This window comes from Phalacrocorax aristotelis, chromosome 1 (genome assembly GCF_949628215.1).
Source record: "Phalacrocorax aristotelis chromosome 1, bGulAri2.1, whole genome shotgun sequence".
In the NCBI taxonomy this organism is placed as follows: Eukaryota; Metazoa; Chordata; class Aves; order Suliformes; family Phalacrocoracidae; genus Phalacrocorax; species Phalacrocorax aristotelis.
The window spans coordinates 73,332,662-73,355,878 of NC_134276.1; the positions used below are offsets into that span (position 1 = coordinate 73,332,662).

General features: G+C 42.6%; 1 protein-coding gene and 1 long non-coding RNA gene across 16 annotated transcripts in view; one reads left to right on the top strand and one right to left on the bottom strand.

Annotated features, from left to right (window-relative positions):
- UBE3A (ubiquitin protein ligase E3A) overlaps window positions 1-14,042 on the bottom strand; it is a 54,925-nt gene extending 40,883 nt beyond the window's left edge. For 4 of the 14 annotated variants that reach the window (XM_075093490.1, XM_075093435.1, XM_075093480.1 and 1 more), the window contains exons 1-2: window positions 13,441-13,832; window positions 5,450-5,517 (exon numbers count right to left, since the gene is read on the bottom strand). The gene's annotated coding sequence lies outside the window, so the exon portion shown is untranslated. Of the gene's footprint in view, window positions 1-5,449; window positions 5,518-9,564; window positions 9,773-13,440; window positions 13,833-13,906 lie in introns of those variants that run through there. The other 10 variants (XM_075093499.1, XM_075093444.1, XM_075093403.1 and 7 more) reach the window with 5 other exon arrangements.
- Window positions 14,043-14,202: 160 nt separating this feature from the next.
- Window positions 14,203-23,217, top strand: part of LOC142057473 (uncharacterized) — a 28,763-nt gene continuing 19,748 nt past the window's right edge. For both annotated transcript variants that reach the window (XR_012660646.1, XR_012660645.1), the window contains exon 1: window positions 14,203-14,327. This is a non-coding gene — a long non-coding RNA (uncharacterized LOC142057473). The remainder of the gene's footprint in view (window positions 14,328-23,217) is intronic.

Genomic DNA, 23,217 nt, shown 5'->3' on the forward strand with positions numbered 1-23,217 from the left:
TGTTTCATATGGGAGGAAAAGTCATGAACACGATTGTCAACAGAGAAGGAACACATGAAGTGTTGGTGCTAGATTCAAAAACCATTAGGTTTTGGAATGTTAAAGAATATTCATTGAGGTGGCAGCTCCACGACTGTGGCCAAGATAAGTTTGTGCCCAGGCCTGACACAGATCCAACTCTGTTAGTCAGATTTACCACACCACCGAACATAGTACAGCAGCTCTGTGAAGACAGGCAGTATTGGAACTCGCATGAATCTAACCAAGATGAAATCAACTCATCTAAGTTTTGTAGTGAAAATTGTATATACAAATTAAATTTATTAGAGCTTTGAATCAGGTAGTTGCATCATTTCTAATCTGGTACAAGATACCTTAACACTAGATTTACTGTCCCGGGGTCTAAAAATCTCATGCTACTTTTCAACAGCCCAGATTACCATCTGGCAAAGAGTCCAGCATGTTGAAACATGCCATCAAAGATCCCTTATTCTGAATCTAGTTTGAACAAAGGACATTTTGACTGCTGGATTCAAACAAGGCAGAAAAAAAACCCAATGGCAAGAGAGTCAAAGCACACTTCTTGATCAGGAAAGGGAAGCCACACTGATGAACAGACCAGTATCTTGGAAGAGGTGATTATGAAGAATAGGAAACTGACCTTATACCAGCTGCTTTTCTGTCATAGAAATTCCTTTACAAAATATTTCTGGATGTAACTTACCTTCAAGAAGGTAAGACCCTGCAACAGCAGTCCCAGAACAAATACTTATTCTTAGAGCAGAGTTACTCAAACCAATTTCTCCAGTCTTCACTGTCATGATTAGCATGGCTTACAGTGTAGGCTTTCACAGACACACAGAGCAGCTGAAGGTATCAAACAGTTTGTGCCTGTGGAATATGTCCGAGAAACCTGAGATGGCTGCTAGACACTCTTTGAGACTGGGCAGGCTCCAGTACAGGCACATCTACATCTGCCTAGTGACTACTTAAAGGAGGTAGATTCAACCAGGACTGCAGCAATCCCTGTTACAATTAGCAAGGCAATACACAAGATCCATGCCTTCAAACCATATATCTGAAGACCTTGTATGGCATGGAATAGCACTCATTGAGAGAGAACAGGATAAATAACCTTTATGCAGTAGTTTGAGACTACACCCATTTCTTCAAGGTGACAAACCTGCAGATTTTCTGAAAAGAATGTTCCTAACAACTGAAAAAGAGGATATAATAAATCATCGAAAGAACAAGAAATCAGAAACCACGTTCAGGTGCATAAAAAGGGGTTAAACCCCAATGTTGTTGCATTGCCTGGTGAGATCTTCTCTCACGCTTTTAATTTAATCTTGTAAGCCTGGAATCACAAAACATGAGCCAAGAAGAGGCCCCCAGTTTCCAAACACAGAACCTACAGCCACATCATGAAGAACACGGGTACCTATTTCTCAGCAATCAAAAACAAAGCCAAAAACTTCCATCTGCAAATGATTTAATTGAGAGCTGTCACTTACATAGATTTCCTATACCTATTACTACCCTGTTATTTGACATACAGGTGTTCAGTTTCTGTGACAGCACAGCTATGTGGCACCTGACTCCCAGTATCTGAGGTCTAGGAAGACCCTTGAGTGAAGGAATACTTTTCTTACTTAAACTGTGACTTCTTAATGACCTTACTGAATGATGGGTGCCCTGGGAGGTGGCATTTTTAAGAATTTTTAAGAAGTTTCCTTTATAAAAGAATTTAAGTTCCCACCCAAGCAATCTTTGATCTGATTTTTTTTTCTTTTTGACAAATGATCTAACAGGGGTGATTCACCTGTACAAAAGTACCTTCATGACCTTCCTTACTGTCCAGTGGCAGAATTTGAGTTGCTTAATTGAAAACAACCATCTCTCAAGATACAACTAAAGACAGCTTTTCTATGTTTTCTGAAGAATCCCTCTGTATCCCCCCAAAATGAATGCTCTTCTGAAATTTGATACATTTCCAGAATAACTTTGAGTACCATGATGAAACAGTCATCATCTAAACAGTAAAACTTGCCCTCAGAACTACCCTAGCTTACTACTTCAGAAAAGGAACTGCCAACTAATAGGCAAACTGGCATTTTATAACTTGAGATTGATTCATCAAGTGGCCTGGTGCAAATTGTAGAATATTCACCAGATCCCTAAGGTCAATCTTAACTGTCACTTGCAGAAGGAAAAAATCTAATAGACATGCTTGAGACTTAATTTCCTGGTAAGATTGGCAACATCAATTGCTTTTGTTGCCTGCATGCTGCTTTCAACACAGAAAACATGAAAAGACATAAGATTCTGGAAGTTTTCTTCATGCAACTAATAGCAGGTCAAATCACCAATGATCATGAAGTGAAAGAAACCATCCACCAATAAAACCGGACTACATAAATTCTAATGGAGCTGAAAAAAAACCAAACGCCCCAAACCAGTAATAAGGCATCTGTAAGAATTTTTTTCCACTGCCTGGTAAACAAAACTATTCAACTAATAACAAATACAAAATCACATAGTTAGAAGACCAAAGAATTGGGTTCTATCCTGGAAAATGCCAACCTGAAGTGACTAAGGCAGTCACAACTGATGAGCAAACACATGCATGCTCCCAGTATTACAGCTAGAACAACAGATATTACTCATGAAAGGTTCCTGGAAAGGTGTCTGGTCATCTGTATGAAGTACTTCAGACATGTTCTAAACTTGAGCCCAGTTCTCCAATTATTCAATATTCTTCAGAAGTGTTCCAGAAGTAGCAGAAAAGAACCAGAAAGACAGCATGAAGATAGGAGAAAGTGCCTTGTGATCAGGTAATTGAAAGTTTAAAGTTAATCAAGCTAATCAATATGGATACTGGAAAAAAAACAAGTTCTCTCACAGCACAGAAAGAATACATAGAAAGGACCCTCCAGTTAAAAGAAAGCATATAAAACCCCCTTATGACTAGAAAGTAAAGACTGACAAATTCAAATTACAGTAGGAACACAAGCATGCAGGATAGTGAGGACAACTAACTCTTGAATAAGTTATTTGGAGTGGGGGATCTGAATTTACTACTGTCATCAAATTAAAGCTAGTGCCATTCTGGAATTTACACTTCAGTGAAAACACAAGTTACTGAGTTTAACAGAGATAGAATTTGGTGCATCTCAATAGAGAGATCAACTATGGATTTACATAAAAGCTTCATCCTATAATATCTGTATACTTATTTTGCCTTGATGTCAATACTCCACAAACCACATAACAGAAAAAGGTCTAGTGTTTGCTCCCATTCCCTCCCTCCGCCCCAAAGCTAAAGGCCTGTGCGTTATTCTCATTTTCTACAAGTGCCCCCACAAGTCTGGACACTAGATTTTTCCCTTCAACGTTTGTTTTTTGTTTGATATTTCAGTAAGATCATAGATGTGCTTTATTCACCTTTGTAAAAGAGGCAAAGACCTGAAATTATCTTTTGCTTCTGCATTTTTCACTTCAACCATAGCTGTGTTTTCTTCCACTACACACACTCCTTTGTTGCTGCAGAGCCATTTGTTTCTACCTCAGTTACGCCCGCTACTTCAGGCTCCCTCCAAAATGATGTATAGTTATGAATGGCAAGCCCTTCTTACATCAGGAGGTGAAATCCAATCATCTACTTAATTTTCTTTTAGTAGCTCTCCTTTTACAGGCTAGGTATCACATTAAGTTATTTTCCAAACAGGTAAGTTTTACAGCTTCACTTCAGCTTTAATATTTAAACTTTTATTCCATCTGTCCTTTTGCTTATGCTTTGTTAGTTTGCTTTATTTTGCCACCCATCTTCCACACAGCCTTCCATGTGAAGTACCCTTCTGTTCGCCAAGTTGTCCAGTGTCACCAGCATGTTTGTTTACATATAGTTGATATTGAGACCAAGCAACCATGCAATTCTGTAGCATAAAATTCAGTTTCTGATGTTCCATTAGTATTCATTAGTCAAGTTGTAGGGGACTAGAGCGGAATTCTTGTTCATCAATTTATGAAGTGCATACCATTACAAAGATTCTACACATACATACAGCAGCAAGCAGTTAAACATTCAGAAAAAAGCAGCCAGCAGAAATAATGACAAGAAATAAATAACAGCTTAGGTTTGAAGAAGAGCCATCATAGACACAACTGGCATTGAAACTGGAGAGCAAGAAGCAGGTGGGTGGTCCCAGTGGTGCTGTGGGTGCAAAAATGAATATACACTACCTGCCAGATGCCTGCTAGAGTAAAGGACCAATCTATACAATTCTCTCAGGAACATCTGGTTATGATAATGTTCCATTATGGCTTTTTAAGAGATTTACAGTTTTTAATTAGCACACACTACATTTAAAGTTCCAGTTTAGAATTAATCATTTTAGCTCCTGTCTATAGCTCCCTGCAAAACAGAAGGAAAAAAAAGACACCCAACAACCCTTCTGCAAGGTTTCAAAACTTTAAATATGTTCTTGTATTAAGTCTCTTCAAAAGAAAAATCTAGGCATAAACACACAGGGTATAAAACTTGTATCAGCAGTTACTGAGTTCTTCCCCACATTTTAAGTGGTTAAAAAAGAAAGTACACACATAGCTTAGAAGTAGTTGTTGAAGTAACTACATACAAGTTTATATATGCATTAACAGACCTATTTAATATAGCAGCAAAATGAACTTAAAGAATATTGTTTTTCTGAATGCAGCAATGAAAAAAATTTCAAAAATTCCCTATGTACCAAGTTGCAGAACTACAGAACTTACGAGACACTACAGAGTGGTGCAGTTATTACATACTACCAGGCATCCCCACAGGGCTATACCAAAATGAAGTTAGAAAAACAAAAATTAAAGTAACTACAAGTTAAGGTTCCAACCTTGCTGTAACGCATCTATGTATTTTTAAGCTGGCTGGATGTTTAAGAACCTAGACAAAAAGAGATAGCATGTGCCACAGGATCATGTTAGCACTGCTACTGAAGGTTACATTTCTGTATTTCCCAACATTCCAATTTGCAAATTTGACTTACATTGATGTTTCCTTACGTTTTCTAATAGTTCTGAACTTACTTTGCAAGTCATACCGAAAAACTGCACAAGCCTCACTATAAATATGCTCAGCAGCAAGGAAAAAAAACTTTCAGAAACAGTACTGATTCTTATCCAATTCATGGATGGTAGGCAGCAGGATGCTGAGCTTGTAAAACAAGTTAAAAGAGAATTCATCAATGTCATATCATCAGTATTTATCTTCTCCAAGAAAAAGCAAGTAACTAAGTATCAGACATCAAAGTCAAAAAAACATGGGGAAAAAGCCTGACTGTGTGTGTTTCTTCCTGAATTTATTTTCAACTTTTTTTTAAATCAGGGAACAAATGTATAAATATTTGCTATTATGATTATTAGCATACACACAATATGAGTGAAAACATAAGCGTACCATATCTTTCCAGAGCTGCAGAAACTTGTTCTTTCAAATTCTAAAGTGGACTTCTATGGTTCTTGTACCTGTAATGCAAAACACTACATTTCAGTTTTTGCACTACACTCCATACCAATCTGAAACTCAAAGCAACTTCAAAACAATACATTCAAGAATGGCCCATCAGTCACAAGTTTGCAGCTAAAGGAAAGAGACTTACAGAAGAAAATAATAGAATATCTCAAGTTGGAAGGCACCCATAAGAATCATTGAGTCCAACTCCCTGCTCCTCAAAGGGCTGCCTAAAACTAAATCTAAATTTCCCAAACTAAATCCTACTTCCCATAAAAACCACAACAGAACATACTTAGTGTGTTAGGAAAACTACAAAAGCAGAAAGTATATACACAAAATGTTCCCTATTCTTTCCTCTCCAGTGATGCAACAGTTTTACAATTCCGTTCATCCAGTTCATTACAAATAACGACTTCCTCCTTCTGGATGATTCCCTCCCGCCACCCCCACCCCCTCCTTTAAAAAAAAAAAAAAAGAATTGGTATTTATAATAGGAAAAAAAAAACAACCCAACACTCAAAAGAAGTCACCGATAGAACTACATCTTTGTCCCGGCTGCACAAAACTGCTGGATGCATAACTAAAACATAATCCAAACATTTTCAATGAACACCTAAAAGCACAAATAATTCCAGGGGAAAAAAAATGACAGAAAAGGGCATATAGGCATATAACTAAAGAAATCTAGTACTTACTTTCCAAAAAGTTACTCATTTGGCACACAGTATCACATTTTCAGTACTGTGAAGATTTAATACTTAATTTCTTGGTTCCAAAACTTTATTATGAACAAACAAATCCAATGCAGCTGATTTAGGCTAATCTCCAATATCAATCAGAGCTTCCACAAAAGAAACCCCAGCCTGGTTACCTCAAGAGTATGCTGAGGTTTATCTTAAAAGATGTCAAACCACAGAAAACCAATCAGTACCAAAGGCCCAATTCTTTATCAAGGATGGGGAATAGGGTGATCCTGGACTGACAGAATCATGCCAGTAAAACTCTACAGCACTAACAGTTTGCACACAATTTTCTGCATTTAAAGAAAAAAGTTAAATAGAGCACCCTACCTGTTTCATGAAACAAGACTGCTATTTCAACAAACAAGTATAATGAGTTAATTATGTCGATTTATGTACAATTAGGATTATCAATGTTATGCAACTGTGTCAATAAAATTTTACTACCATCCAGAAGAAAAAAAGAATAAATTTATCTCAACAATATGAGGCAGTGATGATTCTCCTGTTTGGAAGTGGTACTTCCGCTCTATACCAATAGCGCAGATCTAGAGTATCTACCTTGTATTCTATTAAAGAATAATTCTTCATTCACCATGTCACCATTAGGCAAACTCAGAAGTATTCTGGCAAATGTGACCAATATTTTCAAACCTTGTATCACAGGACTTCCAGCTTAAATTCCAATGTATGTGTTTGTTCATTTACACATATAGAGCAGCATCACTTATAAAATTCACTCATGCTCTACTAAGGTACAAAAGCACCAACTTTCAGTGCGTACGGAGTACGAGCAGAGCCCAAAGTACAGCATGAAAAAGTATCACAAATACATCTACCAGAGATCTTACGAATATTGCCCCGCAATAGGAGAAAGGAGAACAAAAGTTCCCAACATAACTGAAGCTATGTAGTTTAAGACATTACAATTTACAGAAGAAACAAGACCACAGTGGAGGAGATGGAGACAGGATTTGCTTAAGAACATGTAGTTAGCAGCAGAAGAGCAAGTAATTCTAACAGGGCAAAACTGAAGCTCCTGGACTTCCAGTTCTCTTTTCTTGATCTCTTCCCACCAGCTACCTACCACCAAGGCAGAGCAGGAGTTCAGCAGTCTGCTAAGAAAAACTTTGCTCAAAGGCTACATGAACAACAAAATTAAATATGGACTCTGTAATGCGTGTCTAAAAGGAATGAAAATAGCACATCTGACTTGCTGAAGTTTCAACATTCACCTTTCAGATACTTATTACTTAGCCAAAAAAAATGCAAATGGCAAACATGACTAAAAGCATGGCTAACATTATTGCTTCCACTCAACATAAAGAAATCTTGATCTGTCACACGACCAGAGCCAAAAGAGCTGCTTTTTTTTTTTTTTAGAATTATGTCATACATTTTGAAAAACAGACTTCAAGGCACACTGAATTATATTAACAAAGATGGTAAGCTATTGAATTAACCAGACTGTAGCATAGAGAACCACAAAATATTTGAGAAATAAATTATACATTACAAAAAATACTTTGCAACTGTCATGTCTGGCCTGATGAAAGACATCATGAAGTCACCTCTATCATGTGCTTAACTGACTTTTGCACTTTTTTTTTTTCCTTCCAATTACTGTCATGAGGCAGAAGTAGAAGGAAAAATTCTGAGCGCGCTACCCTAAAGAAAATGGTAGGTATTTTACCTAATGTTATAGATTCTCTCACACAATTTCAAAAATAGGTTCAAGTAAGAATAATTTTTCATTCACAACTGACATTCTTAATATAACAATGCTAGTCAAAAAAACCCAAGTATTCACAAACATTCTTCTTTCAATAAGATATTCAGGTCATAGGAACATGCAAATGCGGTATTTATCACCAGCTTACAACATAAAGGGCTCAACCTCTGCAACCAAGAAATACCAGTATCTCACAGAAGCGATACACTCTCTTAAGAGCTCCTGTGTGCTTGAACTCTCATGGGACGTGCAGGTTGTGTGGACTATAAGTAGGTATTTCTATGGTCCACAATAGGCAAGTTTTGCTACAACAGCTGAAATACATCCAGGTCCTGCTACTGCAGCCAGCGCACGCTAGTATACCTTGGACTTTCTACAAATCAAATGGGGTATATAAACATATTAAGCCACAAAACTTTGGACAGGAGAATTGACTATGAAATGAAAAGTAATCATTACCTGAATATGGCTATACAAGTAAAAAAGATGAAGACATCATATTGGAAATAGAAATTTTGTAGTGATAGACTTTTTCAATATTATCCTGCTTTGTAAGTTTTTGATACCTTTTAAGACAATGAAAAATACCATACTGTAAAATTAAGATATTTAAGCATTAAAGCAATCAGTTCAAGCATATAACTAACCATAACACAACAGAAAGACTCATCTACAACTGTGGTAGCATTTCCTGAAGTATTTTGATCTGCAGCCCATTTTAGGAGCTCAGCTCCTTTAAGAGCCACTCCACCACCCCCTAACACCCCAAGCCTGCTGAACTGCAGCTGCTCCAACCTGGGTCCCACAGAGCATACCAGAGCAGGAGTACACAAGCAATGCCAGAGCCTGGCTGCCTGGACAAGTCTGGCATCTCTCAGCACCGCGCAAGCTTGGCAACACGTTACAGATAGCTCTTGTGCCTCCTCTGCACACAGCTCCTGAAGGTAAGGGAGAGGGGGTGTTTATGTGTTATTCTAATCATCTCATTTCACCAACTTCTTTGGGGTAATGATTATCAAGGAAGTATCAGCATGTCCAAAAAGGGGTCCACCAAAGGGAAGAAGAGCATGGTCTCCTCTGTGAAGGAGAGATGAAGAACTAGCTTCATCCCTAGAACTCTAACTTGGCCAAGACAGCAGAAGTGTTGCCACAGTCCTCAGAGGACACCAGAATGAAAAGTAAACCATGCAGACTAATTGCTGCCAGACAATTATGCAACCACCACCAACCCAAATACAGGTTCCATGATTTTATGCTTGTGATCCCACCAGTTGATGCGAGGCCCACCAAGACCAAGCTTCCCTTGGGTTTCAAACTAAGATACTAAATCTTACAGTTTTTGAGATATTTATATTTTGTGTTATTTCATTACTTAGGCCACAGCAGCTTTGAAACGTCATACAAGGATTGAACATGAAAAAAGTAGCACCTTCCGTATCAAGCAGCCAACTGGTACATCAGTTCCAGTTTGTGCTAAAACACCACAGCACTGTAATTCACCTCTGGTACAGTTTCTCTTAAAACACATATACCTCTGTTCTAAGGAAATGCAAGTTGCTTCAAAAGAAGCAGGTCACCCCTCTTACCTAAGACAGTGAAGTGAGGGTCCAGAGGGAAGCCACCCATTTAGTTCCACTCAGCTGAACAACTGCAGCTTCTCCTAATTCTTCACCACCCTGTAAAACATGGGCAAAGAACCATGCAGGATGGTAACGGAAAGAGTATCGGTAAAGACTGACTTCCGCCCCCTTCCTCCATTCAGCAGTTTGCATAATACAGGGAAGCAGGCTCAACCTATTAAAAGTAAGAAGGAGTTAATGCTTCCTTTAAGAGATTCATTCATAAGAGTATTTGTGAGACAGAACACTATGGTAATATTTAATTTATAATGTAATTTTGCAACCAGTAAGTTATTTTGTCATCAATAAGTTCTGTCACTCCTAGCCACAAGAAGTTAGAACTATCCAAAATAGCAACTGAAAGTTCTATTTGTTCACGTTATGCTGCTGAGCATGAATCCTGGATCAACATTATTTGATCTTTTTTACATTTCTTCTACAAGGTTATTTTCCTGAAGAAATGTCTCACCAGCTGGTATAGCTACTGAAGCGTTGCTTCCTTACAAAATGTTACCTTTAAACTGTATTGCTGACTTTCTCCTAACCAACTAGATATATTTCACATTATTATTCATATTATTCATATGAACTAGCTTTTTTGCAAACTTTCATTCATAGGCAATACAGCCCTACGAGGCTGTCAGGCACTGCCTGTAAATACAGGAAGTTAATGCAGTAAATGTTAAGGTCAAAGTTTTTAACGTGACAAAAGTCACTTCAAACATGCGTTTTACTCATTGCTGTTGTCTCTGGTAACCAACTATTTAGCAAAGCTTACAATGCTCTCCTGGGAGGAAGGAGGAGGAGGAGTTTTGGGTTTTGGTTGTGTTGGGTTTTGTTTGTTTTTTTTAAAACATAAGTATCATATTCTAAACTATTTGTTACAAACCCTGATAGCAAATGTATTACCCTCCTCCTTCCATGTACAAATCAGAATTTGATAAATGACAAAATCTGTCAACATTGCTTCTCTATAAAACTCATAGCTACCTTAAATATGCTGGATGGTTCAGAAAAAGTGTAAAACATACCTCCTTTGTTTAAAAATCAATATCAATTCATTAACTAAAGTGAAGTGAAGACCTGGCTCACAGTACCAGAAATGAAGATTGACATTAGAAATTAGATATATGCCTACATGCTTTAGGAATTCTCTCCTCTTGTCCCTCAATTGCATGTTCTATTTATAAGAATTAGCGGCTTTTACCTTCCAGTGTATGAATACACTGGTGTGGGGAGGGAGAAAGACATTTCCTGAATTTTAAAAAAGATGAATTCTCTCTGGACATTCACTAAGTAAACTGAAAGCAAAAGCAGCAGAGTCGGGGGCGGGGGGGGGGAAATCTTTCCTGCACAGCAAAAACTAAGATGATGCATATTTACAAAGTAGTAAATACTAAATTCATTCCATGATAAATGTCATATCACATAGTATGCTATTGTTTATACAAAATATTATATGCTTAAGCACGTTCACAATTAAAAGATTTCTATGACTATTAAAACTTGACTCAAAGATATTTCCCCCCCAGTTATGTTTTTGGCTAATTAGAACCTGTGAATTCACAGAACACTAGTGAAGAACACATCAACAAAGCACATATTCATAATGAAATAAGCATGATTTCATACTATGGTACATACGTCATTCATATTTCTAAAGCAGGTTTTCTCCTCCAAAAAGCAAAGTTAAATGAAAATAAAGAGAACCTGTTTTATTTTCTGAAGTTGATTAGAACAGGGACAAACTCAAGCTGCTCTAACAGGGACTCCAAGCTGAGAACATCCCTAGATGTATTTAACAAATATGCAGTCTTAACTTCCATTCACAAAAAGAATCATCATTTGCATATGTCTTCAAGCATCAGCAGTTTTGTCTGCTATTAAAGTTTTGCTATTGCTATTAAGTTTGCTATTACAAGGTTTTGTTTGCTATTAAAAAAAAAAAAAAGATCAAACCCACACAACATTAGAGTTGTGAAAAGGACCTGGACTGACAGATCTAGGCTTTGAAACTCACTGCTGTGAAAAAGTTAAACACCTCTGCTTTTTCAAGCCTGCCTTTCCTTCAGTAACTTTTTTCCCCACTCTACACAGTGACACAATCATACCCCTAAAACGCCCAAAACCCCCAAACAAATCAAGCCATTTATTTTGCCATCTAGCTTGGTGCTTTTGTTGCTAAATTCGTTAGTTCCAGCATGAAAGATGCTACATTAAATAGCAAATATTTAGAATGGAAGGTGTTCATAAGAGAGAGATAAAGTATCTGTAATATTGCACAGAAATAATTTCAATTAAAAGGACTTTTTGACCCTGTAAAACTAAACACTGGTCTAGTTTTTCTTCCAAGGTTTGTCTGTATTGAATTGACAGCACATTACTGTTACAAGTCATAAGCACTGCAAACTGCATCTGTTTTAAAAGACAAACATACATGAGGAAAACTACGGAATATCCACAGCAATCTGGTAATGCACATATTTTCAGTTCAACAAACTCATTAAACTCTGAGTTTCACAGTATTTTCACATTTAAAAAAAACCTACCTTTAACTGTTTCCAAGATGAAAGGGCACAGAGCCACCACCCAAACCAAGCACAATTTGTGAAAACTGTAAAGCCCGTTTCCAGCAGTTTTCAATGTTATCAAGAGGTACCTCTCACCATCTCCATTATTCTCCCACCCAGTCACAGGTGTCTAACAATGCAGTTAAACTTGGAGGATAGCTTCTCCCTTAGCAGGTCTTACCTCCCTAGGCAATCAAAGTGAAAATCAGGTACAATTCCCCACTGAGGAACTTTTTGGTAGTCATGCAAGAGGCATGGTTAAACTAATCTGACAAGCTGATTCTCACAGAACCTCAGGTTTGCACAGACTCCTACTGAGGTAGGGAAGTTTCCATACAGACGTGGAGGGACCATCCCTGAAATGACGTGCGAGACACGGGCTTTGTCTCAGAATTAGAACATCACTTACACAGAAGGAACCATAAACAAGTTTTTCCATTAACTGGACAAAAAACAGCATAACTACGACTGCATAGATTACAGGTTCTTGCCACTTAAAGGAGAGCTGTGCAACATGTTTTGTTTCTTAAGCAGCAGTAGCTTCTGAATGACCATGTCACATCATCTTATACATCTGATTTACAAGTCAACTGTGAACCAACCAGAACAACCCATAGAGTTTCCTCTGAAAAAAATACCGCGGGTACACTTAAAAAACTGAAACCCCGCAAACCCTGCGGTCAGGAAGGACAGATCACATTTACCAGCAAAGCAGCCAGTTTGCAGGTTAGCAGATCCAACTCCTCAGACTGGACAGAAGGTAACAGGAGCAAGCGAGCACACCTACTTCGTGCGAGCAGGCCTCGCACACCAGCCTTGCGCCCTCTCAAGTACTTGCCATACCCCCGCCCCCCCGACCGCCACAGCCGTCCGTGCCGAAGACACCAAGGCATTCCGTGCCCACGGCGGCAGCCCCGCTGAGCCGGCACCGGGAAGCTGAGGCAGGGTCCGGCCGGGTTCACCCGAGGTGGCCCAGCGATCCCGGTGTCCCCGGGGGTAGCCACCCGCCCGGCCGGCCTTCCCGCTTCTGGGGAAGGAGGGAGGGAGGGGGCGGCCCCGCAGCCGTGCGCCTCACGGGGCGGAGGGAGAGGGTCCGCGGCGGCCACCCACCCCCGCCGCCTCCCGCTCGCTCCCCCCGCCCGAGGCGGGCGATCTCCCCGGCAGAGGGCAGGGCTGCCCCCCAGCCCCCTCCCCTTCAAGGCCGGCGTGAGGCAGGCGCCATCCCCCCCTCCCGGCCCTCCCCCGGGCCGGGCGCTGCGCAGCGGCTACCGACCTGGGCGCCGCGGCCTGCTGCTCCCGGTCACTCCCGCCGCCGCCGCCCGGGCTCATGCGGGGGCCGCACCGCGCTCGGGACCGGGCCGCAGGCGAGGAAGAGGAGAAGGAGGAAAAGGAGACGCCGCCGCCGCTGCTGCCGCCGCCGCCACCGGTGGAGCCGTCAGGGCCCCTGGGCGGAGAAGGGGGGCCCGCGGTCTGGCGGGGCGGGGCCGGGAGAGGCGAGCGGCCTGGCGGGGCAGGGGGGGCGGGCCGGGGCGGCGGGTGCGCCTCCTCTCGCGGACGGGCTCGCGCTCAGCCCGAGCCCCGCGCCACCATCTTGGGAGCGAGGCGGATATCGGGGCGGCGCAGGCTCTGAGGGCGCGCGGCGGGCGGGGGCAGGAAGGAGGACCCGCTGCCGTCCCGGCGTGCAACGCGGGTGGGGTGGGGGGGCCGGGCGGACGAGGCGGCTGCGTCGCGCTACCCACCGCGCGAAACCATAGAGTTCCCGGGCCGGTTCCTTCCTGCCCTTTTCCACTCGCGGCGCCCGGCGGAAGGGAGCCGGGGCAGCACCTGCGTGCTTGCGTGGCTGAGGCGGGACCCGCCATCTTGGAAGAGGGCAATGGGGCGATGGGGATGGGGGCGGAGGCTCGCCTTCTTATGGAGCTGCGGGCGGCCTGCCGCGCGGGGTGGTGACGCACCAGGCGAGGTGGAGCTCGGAGCCGCGCATGCGCCAGGCAGAGCCGTGAGGGCGAGCCAGGGCGGGGGAAGGAGGGAGGGAAGGAAGGCGCGCAGCCGGCAGCGGGGCTCGCGGGGCAGCCAGGGACACGCGCCCATGCGTACATGTATTCATACGCGGACACGCACGCAGGTGTGCGCATTGATGGGCGCACACACGTACGTATACAGGTGCGCATACAGGGGGACATACGCATAAACACGGACGCAGATACGCGCCTGCAGACGCGCATGCACGTGCACATGTTGCACGCGTACAGCCGTGCAGGGGCATTGAAGGAGGACAGGCGCGCAGGCACGCGGGTGTGCACGCGCACACACGTGCATGCCTCCGCGCGCACGCGCATACTCCAGCTAGCCTACGCGCATGCGGGCGAGCAGGCAGCCATCGAGGCACAGGCTCAACGCGGGGGCGGTGGCACTGCGAGGGGCCGGCGGTGCTGCGGGGAGGGGAGCAGCCGCTGCCGCCGCCTCCTCCTCCTCCTCCGCCTCCTCCTCCTCCTCCTCCTCCTCCTCCTCCTTCTTCTTCTCGCCCCTCGGCGAAATCCCCACCCTGGCGGCGGCGGGAGGAGGGGACGGGGAGGGCAAGGGCGACCCGCCATCGCAGCCCCCAGCGGCGGACGGGGCGACAGGGGGCCGCTGGGGTGTAAATTCAGGCGACCCAGAGCCCGACGTTATTCAAACCATCGATGCTTTCGCTCGCTTGTAGCATATGCGTCTAAATAAATATTTTTAGACACACCCCCCACCCCCCCCAGCCCTGGGGAGCCCAGAGGGCAGCCCCCGCTGGCGGGGCTGGGGGGTTCGGGGAGCGGCACAGCCCGGGCGTGCGGCCCTCAGGGTGGGCAAGAACGCCTCTGGTCCCGCACAGCCCTGCCGGCTGCCCGGCGCCCTTGCCCGCCCCTGCAGATGATTTTTTCCCCTTGCCTTGCGGGTCATTTTTTTCCCTCCCCTACCTACACCCCGGCCCACACATTACAAGTGTGTGTTTTGAGGGATGTTAAAAACGCAAGTAAAATTTGTGTTTTGACAGGTCAATGGTGAAAGCAGGTTGATCAAATAATTTCAAAGTTGGGTAACGCATGCAAAATTTGACTTTTGGGGATGTTGTCCTTTTTGAGGCATTAAATATGTGGAGCTGCAAGCATAGAAGGGGGGAAGAAGTGAGTAGAAAAAAAGGAAGAGAGATCTGTATCTCTTACATTATCCCTTAACAAAGTGCATTAAATATAAGTGGTTCTAACCTGGCAGAGAGTATACTTTTTTGTTTTAAAAAAGAAAGTATAATCTAGAAGCATGAGAAGTTCTTAAATGTCAGAATGGGCTGTTAAAACCATAGACATAAATTCTCAAAAGCGTGATACTGAAGCCAAGTATTTGTTCTAGGCCTGGAAATGTGCGTTTAAGATCCTTAAGCAGACATGGATACGTTACAGTTTCTAGCACAATTTTGGAAGACCCAATATGTATGTTACAGGGTAATAGCTGGTAAGACCAGTGAACTTAAACTACATCATTACAAATGAGTGCAGAGAGTCCTGGTACTCACAAAGAATATGGTAGGCAGATGTATAATTGAAATATTATGACTGAGTTAAGTACTCTTGTACTTCAGTGTGGTCTGAAAGCAGGGTACATTGCTGTGCTCAGATGGACATCGGTATTCATCTAAAAATAATCACTGAAATGAACACGGACTTCTGCATCTGGAGGCTCTCTCCCACACAGTAGCAAAACCTGCCAACTTTGATGTATTAAAATTTCAGATTCAGGACAGCGTTTATTATGCCATGAGCTTTCCTGCTACCCCAGAAGTAATAAAATTGAGAAAACTGGATCTGGAAGATGCACTCGCTGCTTTTCCCTTGCTCTGTTGCAGAGCCCACATGTCCAGTCCTTATCTCCTGCTTGACTATAAGGAGGCTATGGGGAAGCATGGCACAGGCTGAAGTCCAAGAAAACAACATCTTCTGCTCTCCCCTTGCCTACAGAGCTGGTCTTCTCATCACAGAGATGCTCAGGTTAGTCAGGCATAATTTGCTTTTGGTAAAACCATGCTGGCTGTTCTCAGTCACCTTCTTGCTCTTACTGAGTCTAGAAATAACCTCCCAGAGTTTCAGGTGAAGCTGATCAGCCATAAGTTCCCCAGATCTTCCTTGCCTCTGGCCCTTTGGGAGCTCCCATGAACACCACGATTATTCAGAGATGACAGAAGGTGGCCTCATGATGACATTGGCCAGCTCTCAACCAGTGCTTGGTTGCTTCCCATGAGCTTACATACATCCAGTTTATCGAAGTAGTCCATAACTTCGTCTTCCTCTTCTGAGAGCATCACCTTTCTCCCCCAAGCTTTGCTACTACCCACAGGGATCTGGGAGCCCCAAGACCACATCTTGCCAGATATGATGGTGCTGACATAGTACTTTCTGTGACTTGTGCCATTAGGTGCTCTGCCCCATTAAGCAGCAACACCACAATTTCTTCAGTCCTCCTTTTGCTGCTGATATACCTACAGATGCTCTTATTGTCCTTCGCATTCCACACCAGTTTCAACTCCGGCCTAGGTTTGCCCTTCACAATTTTATCCCTGCATGCTTAGATGATGCTCCTGAAGTCCTTCTTGGAATATATCCCAGTCAGTCATCAGATGAAAGCTGTCTCCACAACTTTTATCAGGACATTTAGTCGTCATCTGGCATCCTTATAGCAGGAAGGACCAGAACTACTCAAAATATCCAAGATAGGGACACTGTGGATTTATACGATCATGGTCTTTTTTATCAGTCTTTCTTTCCACGTGGTAGCTGGCTGTTGGTCTGGGGTTGGGTTTTTGGCCCTTGCAGAGCATCAAGTGCATTTTTTTTTTTTAACATGGAGCTATTGATTGCAGTCCTGACATCTGGTCCCTGGTTAGTAATGGGCAGCTCACGGCCCATCACTGTTCTGAGGTGACATTGCTTAGACATGTCACAGGTTTTCCTCTGACAAAACCAATGCAGTTGTGAGGAAGAGGCAGATGACAGAAGACAGACTAAATGTGCAGGTGGATCCAGCTGATGTGGATGCTGGGGTTTATGTATTGCGCTGGCTGGATGCAGAGGTATGGGAAGGAGACTTCTCTGAATAAGACACAGGTATGAAAAGACTTAGCCTTCCTTCTGTTTTGATGAGTTTCACATTGGCTGTTGGCATGTGCAAAACGATACATTAAGGAATATACACAGAGTGAATTGCTCTATAGTAGTGGTGCATGGATGACCAAGGTGTGTGGTGAATTTCACTTTGATTCTGCTAGGGATAAATTGCTATTTTTGGGGAAGCACTAAATAACTTTTACGTTTTATGTCATGTGTTTGCAACTTTTTTTACAATGAAGCAGCTTGGCTTGCCATAGATTAATTGTGGCCATTGGTGTGCCCAATTTATTTCTGTTACAAAGGGGATAATTGTACTTTCCTGCCTCATTTAAGTATGTTACATACTCTGAAGTGTTCAGAAATGAGGGTACAGACATGCTTTTGCTGCCTTGAGTGTTTTCAGCTACTTTGCATTGGTATAGCCAGCTGCTGGAAAGCAACTGGGTCTGCCCAGCTGAGCAGACTCCGATTTTGGAGAAATCTTATTGGAATTCCCTAGGGAAAAGCCACCACTCCCTCCCTGCTTCCTCGCTAATCCCTGCTGCAGCTCTAGTGCCTGGGTGTGGACTGCAGCTGAGGAGCACAAGTGGTTGGACTGTATTTTGCAGTGATCCCCTCCACAGAGCAGGCTCCGGGGAGATGCATCAACTACGTGACTGAAGTAATGCTCAGTAAAAAAGTAAGAATCAACAATTATAGCTTATAACGTGGTTGCTACATAGAAGCCCTGCAGAAAATCTAATCTTAGAATCTAAACATTTGGAAACAAGTGTCTTTTTTTAACTGCTGAAGGGGAACAAATACAACTTACCTCGTACACAAGTTGTATGGAATAGGCAGTGGTTTCCAGCAGGAGGAAAAGGACATTAAAAATAGAATCCCAAGGCTTGTTCTCCGTTTACTTGTGATGCTGGACAAATGCCATCGTGAACCAAGTTTGCTGCATATTACTTTTCAGTAGATGTTGATGTCTCACTTCAGAGTTTTGTAGAAAAGAGTTTCCTCTGGAGCTTTCTTTGTAAACACAGAACGCTGCGTGTGTCCTGTCCTCATTTCATGTGAAAACTCCAATACAAATGACCTGATAATACTTTTTTGTGTTGATTTCAAATAATTATGTGAGTGAAAATTAGATTGTGAAGCTCTGTAAGTGTAACCCCTTAGATAACAGGCATCTTTTTGGTGAACAGTCTACCTTAGTTAATCCTCTTTAGATGGAAGTACACTGAAGTGTTACGAGCCCTTGGGAGCCAAGCCAAATGCTTCAGCTTGCTGATAGCTGAAGCCTTTATGCCTCCCTCTGCAGATAAAAAGATAAGGAAGGGGAAAGATCATCAGCAATATAATGAAATACTGAGGTTCTGAGTTAGAACTTAGTCTGGGCAATGGGGAGATAAAAAAGCCCCAGTAGTGACTGGGTTATGATGATGGACTGCAGTGGTCTGTCCTCTCGTTTGTTCCTCTCTTTCTCCCTGACAAAAATGTGGAGGTGAGGATCTTGACTCATATCTCCTCATTTTCGATGCAGACAGGGGGACTCGAGCTCTTAAGGCTGTCTATTGGGGACTGCAAGTCAGACAGTTTAATACAGTGTAATCCTAATCTTAAACAGGCAGTGAAGCTAAGACAGTGTGGTGGAAACTGCATGGCCACGCCTTGGCAGGCAAGTGAGATGCTTTGAGCTCGAGCCCTGGATAGAGGAGAAGGCAGGCCACAGCTGAAGTGGGCGTTGCTTCTAACCTTTTCTTCTCTCATTCCTGTCAATATGGTGAGGAGTTAACTAATCTAAAGTGGTTAGCAATGTCCCCCCAAAATCTTAAAAACTGTCCAGCCCCTTCTGGCCACTCCACCCTTTGCCACTTATGGTAAACATGACTGGTCTTGTATTCAGAGCTGTGGTAAAACTCTCAGAGTCAGATAGGAGTGAAGCAAGTGGAAATAGGGAAACAGGCGCTTCACTTTTCAAAGCCCTTTGGAGATGGCCCAGATCTGGCTCCCCCCACCTCCCATATGTTTTTATACAGGTGTGGGTTTTTTGCCAGTGTTGATTTTTGATGTCTTAAACCAGTCTTACCTTTTGTTATTGGCTTGGTGTGTAGGAATAGCAAGGAAAATGTGTAAATTCTACCAAATTACTGTCCTTTTCAGAAACATTAGTTTGAAAAATACAGAAATGAAATGCAAGCAGTAGTCAGAAAAGTTTATTTCATTCCTTGACTAAACCTGGCATTCGCTTTTGTCAGGTATGCCTCCAAGTAACTTAAATTCACACTGTAGAAGGAAAAGGTGATGAGTGATCAGTGAACATACTATCGAGAGCGGTTTTCAATATTTCATTATAGGATCTGAGCTACTCGCCTCCAGTTCTTCATTTTAACCTGAAGGATTGAACTTTTCTGTGAAGGGCTGTGCATGCTTCTGAGTCCTGAAAATAATACCTGTTCTCCCCTTTCCCCACACGAAGAGATGAACTGGTCTCTTGGGTAAGGTGTGATGTGGAGGTTCATGTTATTTTGAAGCAGTTCCCATTTCTAGCCCAAAGACTGATCTTGATCGAGTGAGTTTGTTTCGGTTTCTCCCTGCAAGCTGAGGGAGATTTCCCACTGTGTTTTGCTGAAATAAGCTTGTCAGGGGAGAGTCTTGTTTCCCTGAATGCTTTGCCTGGTACAGTGGCCTCTGGAAAGAAATAGGGTGAAAGGAGAAGCAGCTCATGCGCAGCCCTTCATCTCCAATTCTAGTGTCCCGTCTTTCTGCAACTCTTACACTTACCTTCTCCAGTCTTCTTGAAGAAGCAGAATATAGATATTTCTGTTCTTCCCCGTGGGCCGAGGGTTTGTGCTTCACTGCAGGTCTCCACAGTATTTCCTTTGGTCACCTCTGCAGATGAACTGGAAATACTCTTTTTGTTTGGCCATTCTGCATTCTTTCTGGTTCTGTGCCGTGAGGATGCCAGCACTGCAGGGATTTTCAACACATATTTTTCTGCTTTTTTGCTCTCTGCTGTGCTGTATCATGCACTTTTCAACATTCACAGCCTGGCACTGGCTCCTGACATGGTGTCTGGTTTCAGAAAGAAGTCTCGAGCAGTTGCTGTAGTTGTGAAAGATGCTCAGGAGCAATGCTTTTGTTTACTCAGAGATTTCATGGGGACATCTTGGTATGTTCTGCAGCATGCAGCACAGCTGAAACTGCCTTACAACACATAGCTGTGCAGGTTTGGGTTAACTTGTTTCAGTTGTAAAAGAGGAGCCTGACTGACAGCTGTTTTTCTGACCACATGCCTACATTATTTTTCCAAGGTATATATAGAAGCCTGACTTGCTGAGCAGAGCAAAATGACTTTGTGCAATTAATGTGACATGCTTAATAATGCTTGGAAGGGTGCAGGCATCTGCATTTATCAACCTGCCATGGCTAAAAAAATAATCTGACAAGCAATCCCAGCACAAACACAGCACATGGTTTTCTAAAACAAGGGACCGCACAATGCCCAATTGGTAACATTGCTTTTGAGATGAGATACTCTATTTTTCCAACTTGTGTCATGCCAGAAACTCACTTTACCCTTGGGTTATACTAGAGGGTGACAAATTCAATTTACAATTTTTTTTCCTTTGGCATTTTAATGTCATAATTATTCTCCTATTTAAACAGTTCATTCCTTGAATACAAATTATGATTTGGTTATTAGCACTGCAGTGGCACCTTGGTGAAATCAGGTCCAGCCAGCTATCTGTATTTTTTCCAGTCAATAAATGAGTTTTAGAAGGTCATCATGGCATAATTGAAAAGTTGAAGGCTCAAGTAATTAGCATATAATATGCAGCTTTCCACACCCAGTATTTTTATACAGCTGCTTTAGCAATACTGTTGTCTGGGGAGGTTTTAATTTGAAAGGGAGAGTGCTCCCAAGGGGTGTCTGCTTGAAGATGAAACCTAATTTAGCTTGAGAAAAAAAAGCATCATCTACAGCTTCAACCTCTCTTGGCTAAAATGCTAGAAGGTGTTAGCAGACAAGCCCAGCTCCTCTCCTTTCCTCAGCAACAATACTAATCTTACTGTAGCTCTTGCTGCTGCAGAGACAGCTATACCAGGTTTAACCTGCTGTAGCTAGTGGGACCTACCCTGCAGTATGTTCATACCCGAAAGGCAGAATATACAAGTCACAACATTTTTTCATCAATATATAAACACCAGATGCTTGGCTGGCTGCCCCTTGTAGGGAAGCACAGAAGTAAGAGGGGATGGGGGAGAAGGAGAGTTTAAGCTGCCTCACATACCTTGTCCCAGTGAATTTCCTGGTTTTGGTATTAAGTGGAAATTTCATTTCTGTGTTTTGGGTCTTGATCCCTGCTTTGCTTCCATGGAGCATCAGAGGAGGGGGCAGCAGGACAAGGGCTCTGGAGGCATCGGCCATTGAAAGAGTGTAGCTGGGAAGAAGGGGATAAAAATGTTAATTTATTACCAAAGTAGGGATGAATTGTGTTTGAACCCAGAGGCTAAAAGTACCATACCCATTGTCTGTCTCCTCAGACAATCACTGTCCCCAGTGTTGAGCCCATCACAGAAGCATAGGATTGGGAGATGGCATACAGAAATCTGCTGGAGGATGTCATTTTATGCTTGGGGTCCTGCTAGAGTGTATTGCAGGCTGCATATGATCCACATGCCTGCATTGCCTTTCTGTAGAAGCTACTATATAATCTCTGTCTCAGTCCCATGTAACATTGGCATGTGGCCATGTCGCACCTATTGACCCCAGAGCTGAAATATACTCCGGACTGGTAATACCTGCATAGCAGAAGAGATCAGCCAGATCATTATGTATCCAGCAAATGCATTCAATAAGTGTTTTGTCTGGAAAAGCATTGAACATCTATCCCATACACATCAATACACCACTGCCCAAGCATAGACCTATGGATTTCTTTCCATTTGTGATTTTGCTTTCACAGTTTTGCTTTCTTAATTTTACATTTTGTAATATTAGAAGATATTACGTTCTGTCTGGCATGCTGAAGAAATACATGTATTTTTACCAAGAAAGTAAAATCCTACATGACAGAGGAAAATCCAGTTGAAATACGTGGGAGTTTTGCCTGAATAAGTACTGAAAGGTTTGGCCCTTGGGATGGAAAAAGACTTTGGAGTTTCACCAAGGTTTGTTAGAGCTCCTTGTTCCCATTGCTTTTCTCTTTCAAATATGATGACTGGAGCTGTCTGGATGCAGAACTCATTTGAACTTAAAATAAGTATCTTTTAAAACAGGATCTTCATTCTCTGGTCTCTCAGAAAGTCTGCTCAGGTATGAAACAGCATGTTGCTTTTGGTGCTGATTTCCTAGACTGGTGTTTAATCTGTGTGAACTGTGAAATACTGATCTTACTTTATTTATATGGAAAAGGCCACAATAATTTGTGAGCAAATTATTGTGTTGCTAAAGACCAGACAAGCTCCTTTAAACTAGTTTCTTTACTAAGCTACAGTGATCATTTATTGCAGGCACTTAAAAACCAGCTACTTTACACTGTTTAGAGACATTGAAGAAGAAATATAGTACTCTCCATACACATAAGAATCAGATTCAAACAGACAGAATAAATCTTAATTGTGATTTCTTGTCAGGTTTTCCTTTGTAAGCCTACAAGTTCCCTGACAGCCTCCCAATTTTGGAAAGAAATATTAAAAAAGCACAGAGCACTGTGATTCTGTGCCCAGGGATTATTCTGTAACCCTGAAAGGCTGAACTGACACTGCTTTTACAAAAGACAGTAGCAGGTGAGCATCTATATGGTTTTCCACAAGTGACATCTCATTTAAGGAGTGCCTCACCTGGTATTCTCACTGATCTGGAGAGGATATTGAAAATTGGTACCATCGCACGTTTCTAAATTGATCAAAATTGATGTCATTACAGACATAAA